The 8,421-nt window shown below is 39.1% G+C and overlaps 1 long non-coding RNA gene across 1 annotated transcript; it reads left to right on the top strand.

Moving 5' to 3' along the window:
* The first annotated feature begins 1,489 nt into the window (after window positions 1-1,489).
* LOC141369278 (uncharacterized) lies at window positions 1,490-7,851 on the top strand. The gene is made up of 3 exons (XR_012372862.1): window positions 1,490-1,768; window positions 1,850-1,967; window positions 7,646-7,851. It is a non-coding gene; the product is annotated as an uncharacterized lncRNA (long non-coding RNA).
* Window positions 7,852-8,421: the final 570 nt, after the last annotated feature.

The following is an 8,421-nucleotide window of genomic DNA, read 5'->3' as shown; positions in this document are numbered from 1 at the left end:
ACTTTTTTTCTGGTGGGGGATAGAGGATAGAATTTGTAGTCTCTGACATTTTCTCTGCTGTACATAAATGGGTGGAGTCTAGCAGTCACGCCGAATGAATTTGCATGTGCATAGTAGCGCAGGTGAAATCTGCTTTATTTTTTGAAAAACCGTGTATAAGCAAATGTTTACGGTATGATAATTGTAAAAGTTAATATAAAGGTATAACGCCATACCAGTATACCAACCCTACTTTAAGTACAATATGGAAGTGTCACCTGGGTTGTTTTATTTAAATAGTTAACAAGTGTTGAAACTCAAATTCCTGTGCGTTCTGGACCATTGTCATATTTGCAGACATCCCACCCTGCAAAAATGCAATAATTATTTATGTATTATGTCATTTAAAGGTGCAGTGTGTAATATTTTGAAAGATCTTATGACAGAAATGCAAAATAATATAAAAAACTATATGTTCAGGAGAGTATAAAGACCTTTTTAATGAACCGTTATGTTTTTATTACCTGAGAATGTGATGTTTACATGTCGCCATTTTGTGCCGCCATGTTTCTACAGAAGCCCTTAACAGATAAACGTTTTTTACTAAGTTGTGTCCGACGATGACATGTTTTTCCAGTGGCGTCTACCGTAGCTTCTCTATCCGTTTCAAAAGCAAGGGGTGAGCAGTGGACTGAGCCGTTGATTGCAATTCGCAACCTTACCACTAGAGGCCGCTAAAAATGACACACTGCACCTTTAATGTATAGATATGCTATTGTAAAGAATAACATTTAAAAACTAATTTTTTTACCTTTGTCAAGGAAGAATATTTTGAAGAATGTTTGTAACCAAACAGATCAGGGGCATTATTCACTTTTTTTCAATGGAAGCGAATGGTGCCCCGAATCTACTTTGTTACAAACATTCTTTAAAATATATTTGTGTTCAGCCAGACAAAGACAGATTTATACAGGTTTGAAACAACTTGACGGTGAGTAAAGTTTGACAGACTTTAATCCCTTTAAAGGGATATCATGAAAATCATATCATGGACTTTTTCCATTTTTATGTGCTATGATTGTGCTTTTATCAACCTAGAAAATGTGAAAAAGAACAACCCAGTAACTTAGTTGTGGTAAACCATCCTGTGCAAAAATAGGTCATTGAAATTTGGCTCTCCTTGTGATGTCAGAAGGGGATAATACTGGCCCTTAATCTGCACTGTCCAACAACGGCACTTCCATTTAGTGCAGAGATCAGCTCATTTGCATTTAATAGGACACCCCTGACACATACAAAGTGGCAAATTTAACATACTATAATAAATGATCTATATGGTATTTTGAGATAAAACTTCACATACGTACTCTGGGGACACCAAAGATTTATTTGACATCTTAAAAAAAGTCTTGTGAAATGTCCCCTTTAATGTTTCCTTAACGTTCTCTGAATCTTTGCCAATGTTGTGCGTTAAACAATGGTAAAAAGTCATGCTGTGCATCCCCTTCACACCCCCTTCGCCCTGTGACCTTCAGCTGGACGGAGACCAAAGAATGTGAAATTTCAGGCCCCATTTACTAAGCCTCGGCCTCGAAGGGTCATCTCTACAGTACAGCAACCCTGACAGGAAGCAGACAGGGCCGTGGGATGCGGACGAGAGGACAGGAACCTAATGTTCTCAGAACATCTGCACATGCTGTGTCTCTCCTCTTCTTCTTTCTATTCTGATCTAGTTTCTCATGTGGAGACAAACATCCGTCTGGTTCACATTCGGTAGCTGTGTGTATTGGTCCGTGATTAAATTGTATATATTAAATGTGTCTAATCTTAATGCATTATTACATTTTATGCATTTGACTTTTATCCCAAGGTATACGTTTTCATCAGTAGGTGTGTTGGAATCAAACTCACAACCATTGCGCTTCTAATGCAATGTTCATCACAAAGGCTTAACTTTCAGCTGTGGCTTCCTTTCCAGAAGAAAACAGGTTAGCAATGTTGACTCTCAATTTTTTAGTGTATCCATATGTCTGCTTCTATATAGATAGATACATGGATATAGATATATAATATAAATAGATGTGAACTCTTTGACGGGGTATTTGTAGCTCAATGCAGTACATCCTTGTTTTGTACCCTATAGTCAAGAGCACAGCACATGTTTTGTCTTCTGCTTTTAAAGTGAATTGATGGTATTGGTGACTATTTTGTCCTTTCCTTCCTGGCACTCTATTCTGATTTCCAGCCAGTTTAGATTCAATGTACTGCCAAGTTTCCCCCTAAACCACAAGCCAATATCTGCATCTGATAAAAGATTCTGATTGTTGACAGTACTGCATGCATTTCATGTCTGATCTTTCACACTGGCAGAAAAAAAATGTCTGTCACTGGGGGCAATGCCCATTAAAAGGGTCATTTAGGTACAGATTTGTGTACTTTTGGGACTAATGTGTACCTTTAAGGGAACTAATACGCACATTTTGGTACCAATATGAGGTATTATGAACTCAACAGGTGCAACGGTGTACTTTTTGAAAGTATACACTGTCTGTAAAATGGTCAAAGTTTACCACCCCTAACTGTTATTGGGGTGGTACCGTCTGACCATTTTTACAGACGGTGTATAATAAAAGAAATAGAAGGATCTTTTCCACATTTGTATGTTAAGCATACTCCACTGATCTTAATTTTTACATGCTTTCACCCTGCACACTAAGAAATAAAGGTACAAAGCTATCACTTTGACAGTACCCTTACAAAAAGTACACATTTGTTCCTAAAGGGTGCATAATAGTACCTACTGTAAGAGGGACACTGTAAAAACAAACTTCATGAAGTTAAAACAAATTGGTTTTGCAAGTCAATTCAACCTACTATTTTAAGTTTTGACTTGGGTTGACATAACTTATAAAAATTGTTTCATTTAATTTGTTATGTACGTTTTGTACTTAATTCATTAAAGTAATATAATATATATATATATTGATTTGATATAATTTTTACTGTGTACATAACTGTACCTAAATGTTACAAGTTAGGACCATAGACTAAAAATGATGGCCGACGCGATGCCACCTTCCATTGTCACATAAGCTACAAAAGTGAACGACACGCACTCGCTTGAGGGGCGTTCCTGGGTAGTATCTAAAAGTGCTATCAAAAGTCACTTCAGATTTTCAGTTTTTTCGACCCGAGCCACTGACCTACGTCACGCTGCCGTTCACTCCGATTGGCAGGCGCTTTGTCGCATCGTTCAGCATCTGCATAAAATTGCCTTCTTGTCTATTTTGGCCCCACCTTGCTCACCACAGCGACAACCTCGTCCCTTGTTGCTGGCAAACGGCCACTCCCATTGAAAATGAATGGTAGCCTGTCGCTCTGTCTCTTATGAGTTGTAGCCAAAAATGTCTGTATCAAACTTATGCCCGCTCGCCCAATTCAACCACGCCAATCAAAACGACACGCCCCGTTTCTATAACATCAAATTACTAGCTATAATGAAACTTATTACAAAATCCATTGACAAAACCATATTTCGGAAAATTTTCTTGGAAGTGTAAATATTTTTTTTAATTTAGAGCAGAGTCCCGTTTGATTGCATGAAGAGGGCGGGGTTTATAACTTGTACTGCAGCCAGCCACCAGGGGGCGATCAAAGAGCCAGAGGCTTCACTTTTCAAGATGTATGAGGCACACCCGATTAGGACCTTTTTGAAGGGTAACATCCCAACTTTTGTACCTTTTATGTGCCCAGTGTTTGGCAATAATATAAAGCACCTAGAACAAGAAGTTTAACATAATTTTTGTCACAATCCTCGTATTCCACTTTTCCTATTCATCCCCATCCCGACTACATTTCCCATCACCGTCCTCACTTCCTCAGCTGTAGTGTGTTTATAATCATCCAGCTGCGTCGAAAGCTCTCCCGTTTTCCCTATTCATCCCCATCCGGACTATTTCCCAGCACCGTCCTCACTTCTTTACCTGTAGTGTGTTTATAATTATCCGGCTGCGTCGAAAGCTCTAAAATGCTGCCTTCGGAGGCAGCATAAGGCATATGTCTGAATCAAATGTTAGGTTTACTTCCTGTTTCTTGAGATACCTTCATAGTCTTGTCCCACAATTCTATGCATGGAATGCACAGGGAATGTGATTGGTCAAGCCTGGCCGAGTTTGAAAAAATAAAATGGCGGCCAAGAAAGTGTCTGGAGAACAAATTTAGGGTCATTTTATTTTCACTTTTTACACCATTTAATTGCATTTCTAGCGCTCTCTGTTTATATTTCAAACAGATATCCATTACGCTGCCTATGAAGGCTGTCCATTACGCTGTCTTGAAGCTGCCTTCATGCTTCCGAAGTCATTAGGTGTTTCTCAATGTCAATGAAGGATCCTCAGAAACCAGAATTTCGAGGATGCTACGTCATTGACATCCGTCGAAGGACTGTTCCAATGTCGAGGATCCTTGGAATTTCAACCAAGGACTGAGTCCTTCGTTCGAGAACTACAGGAAAGGATGCATATGTGTAGCCTTCGCACTCTCAAATCACCCACAATCCTATGCGCACAGCGCTGAAAGCAAAACTTTTTACTGACGTAATGATGTAATTAGGGAATGACGTGCACTTGCTAGCCTGTTCCATTTACGTGCTCTCCGAATGCTAAAGAGGAGCCTCGCCCTAGTAGCCTCTGAAGGAAGTCACTCGTAAAGACCATTCCTGCCAATGAAGTATGACATTGAGAAACACCTATTGCCTCATGAGGCAGCGGGGCAACAAGTCAACTGCCTATGCTTTCGGACGCTGCCTCTGTTCCATTGTGTCAATGCTTCATGTGATTATTGCCTGTCGTCCTGTTTGTTGTTTTGTTTATTTTTAAAGTTTATTCATATCTATTCATACTCCTAGTCCTAATCTCCTCGTCTTCCTTCAGTAATTTTAATGGCTCTGAGCTAACAACAAGTAACAGTGAGATAGCACAAACACACTTAACTTTTATTATGTGGTTTAAAACACTGGGGAGTTTTGCATAATTTGTCACCGATGTGTTGTGCAACATTTCCCAGAATATGGCAACAATTCCCCATCCTTTTTGTTTATGAAACAGAGACTAAATTATGGCTCTCAAAAACTCACACCCACCCTGGTTTGGGCACAATCGGTTTTATTCCCAGCCAAGAAGCTCAAGAGTGTCGAAGACTAAATAAAGACCAAACCAAACCCTGGAAGACTGCAGCACGTTCTGTGAATACTTCAGCACTTGTTTAGGTGGAGACTGTGAAATACGCTGCGGTAAATGTGGAAATTTTCGAGGGTGTTTGGTTCAAGGCTTTGAATAAACAGTAGGTGGCCTTTTCTGTAGGTGGGACTTGTTGCTGTATGATATGCAGTCCTTCCCAATCCTTATCCTCAAGTACTCCTTCCCAGAAAGTTTTAGATGTGTCCTTATTTCAAACACCTGATTCAACTCATCAGCCTCCTTCCAGAATGGTTAACATTTCTATCTAATACAAGCTGATGAGTTAAATCAGATGTGTTTAATAAGGAGACATTTCAAACATTTTGGGAGGAAGAACTTGAGGATCAGGACTATTCCTTTCTTAACTATTATAAGCTATGCAAATAACATTTATGCATTTGCCGGATCCAAAGTGTCTTTGATATCAGTATGCGTGTTTCCTGGGGATCAAACCCATGACTTTTGTATTGCACAATGCACATTATTAAAATACACAGCTTTAGTGCTCCATCCCATTGGTTTGAAGCTGCAGATTGATCAGATACAGATGCACCACAGTCCAATAGGCATGACCGTGACATCTTTTGCTATAATCTGTGAGAAAGTTAAAGCAGCTGCTATAAACTTTCTAAAAAGAATGATAAATTGGTTATCCTTAAGCTTGTGATGGTGACATCTGCTCCCCTTTTGCATAATGATGCAAACAAGTCTAGTTACAGTATTATAGATTGCATCATTTGATACGAGTGCATTTATCAGCTTTCATATTTAAGTACAGGTGTTTTAAGTTGTTTTCATCTGCGACTGCTTGTAGTGCCTTGCGCTTAGTGGCCAATCTAAGATTGTTTGTTTAAAAATGCTGTCTTGAGTGTTCACTTACTTTCCCATCTTTCTCGGTCTGTCTGTTTATCTTTCCTTTTTTGGACTGCGTAGTCTTCGCTCTATTTTAAGCAGCCTCATCAACAACTCCTTATATTTCTTCCTCATTTTCCATTTCAAAACAGTCCGAATAAAAGAATGAGATTAGAGAGGCCAAGCAGACATCTGTAGATTCCTGTAGAAATCCTTTCGCTTTCACTCGGTTCATATATCTGTTTTCTAGTCAGACTGTGTTAAAAGGCCCCTCACATGATGACCAGATAGTGAGAATTATGTCTGTGAAGATTAATGCCAGGAAAACATTGTCCTGCCAGAAAGTGCTTAGCAGCTGTTAAAAGCTGGCTGATTTTTTGTTGATGTATTTAAAGTGATATTTTTTGGACATTTTAATTAACAGTGAGTTGAGGAGAGGACAGGAAAGTACAGGGAGGAGGGGTATGGACTCAGCAAATGACCACGATACAGGAATCAAACTTGGGTCGTCGAAAGTGCGAAAGCACCACACATGTCGGAGCGCTGCCACTACACCATCGGTTCCAACTAGTTGATGTTTTTGGTTGTTATTTTTTTCAGTATTCTAGTATTTTGTCTCTTCAAATGTTGAAAGATGCATGTGAAGGGCTTTATTATGTCTGTGTTGCTTGCCTATATACTACTCAATTCTCTTTTTAAAGACCACCAATAAGCCAATTTTACATTTCCTTTGGTGTGTAAGTGTGTATTAGTACATGTTAACGTTATGCAAAAATCACAAACCCCAAAGTAAAAGATGATGCGAGTTATGGTCTCCAACGTAAATCTCTTTTCTTGGACTACAACAAACACACGAATTGTAGGCAACAGTTTACTTCCTGGGATTACTGATGTAGACAAGACTGCTATCATTCCTCCCACTCTGAGTAAATTAACTCCTGTTAGCATTGCATTGTAAGCGAATCTATCAAACATGGTAAGGAGCGTCACATTTCCAGCTGACGTCAGAGGTATTCGGCCAATCACAACGTACTGGAGCCAGTGCTTTAAGTGCCCCAAAAGAGGTGCCGGTACTCTATTTTTTTTTTTTTTTTTTGCTGACTCGACGACTCCTATATTAAAGGGGTTTTATATTCAGCAGTCAACAGACGACCTTGTGAAAAATAATAAATCCTTTTATAAGTTTGTGGATTTGCTTGAGCTAGAAATAGCTACTGAACATAAATAAAATGTGCAAAAGGATTTTGAAAAAATACCCTTAGAAAGAGCTACTGTAGAAAGATCTATTGAACATAAATAAAATGGGCATTTTCAACATGGTTAAATGCTAAAACTAGTTGTTCAGATAGAAAGAGCTTGAAAAAAAAATGACACCAAAACCATGTCTATGGGTTAGAATAACAAAATACTGGCCATTTGAAACTCGAAAATCATCACTTTATGTCCCATTGTTTTCCATTTTGCAGGGGGTAAAACTCCTGTGCGCGTTGTTCAAATTCATTGAAATTTCGTTCACTTGTAGTTTAGCAATTAAACTAAATGTATATTACAATTTCAAGAATGTTTTTACTCTGCAGATCGCCTGAGGAAATACGAAATTACATCGAGGGGGCCCAAACTGACAGCCGCGACAGTGGAGATTGTCATGTATACAGAAGGGTACTGGAAAAAGCTTGCGTCTGACCTGCAGCTATCATTCTGGTTTGGTGGGATGTCAGCCAGCGATTCCTCTGATTCTGACCTTGTTCTTTTACTACTCAGTCTAAAACAAGGAGGGCATTATAAGTGTTCATTTTCATTTTAACCGAGCAGCTATGGTTTGGGCGTTTTACACACAAACACACACCTCTCCAGACCATGTTGACACTGACCGACAGCAGCAAAAGCGACGCATGTGGTTTTAACAGCCAAAGGATTAAATTAAACCTCAGATTTAAACAGATATGCAAATGAGCGTTCCGGTACGCTAAAAGCACGTTCTGGGCGCACAGAGAGGTGGTGGTACGCTCAAGAGCTATATTTGGAAGTGGCATTACTGAGTACCGGCGCGTACCAGCCCACTTAAAGCACTGACTGGAGCTACAAAAATTTACGCTATGTGGAAAATTATGTGTTTTTAGCCATAAACCACGCAAACACATTGCATTATAACAAATACACAAAATAACGTTTTTAAGCAATGAAATAGGTGCACTTTAATAAGAGATGATGTGTTAGTTTGTTTAGATTTTTGCTTTTTTGATATTTTGCTAGCTCCGGTAACTTTCGTTTATAAAAAATTTCACTTACACCCGACAAGGCTGTCGAAAAGATCTGCATTTACGTGGATCCACGAAGACGACAAAATCCTCTA

Source organism: Misgurnus anguillicaudatus, chromosome 13 (assembly GCF_027580225.2).
Source record: "Misgurnus anguillicaudatus chromosome 13, ASM2758022v2, whole genome shotgun sequence".
Lineage (NCBI taxonomy): Eukaryota > Metazoa > Chordata > Actinopteri > Cypriniformes > Cobitidae > Misgurnus > Misgurnus anguillicaudatus.
This window is presented reverse-complemented; position numbering and strand designations above follow the sequence as displayed.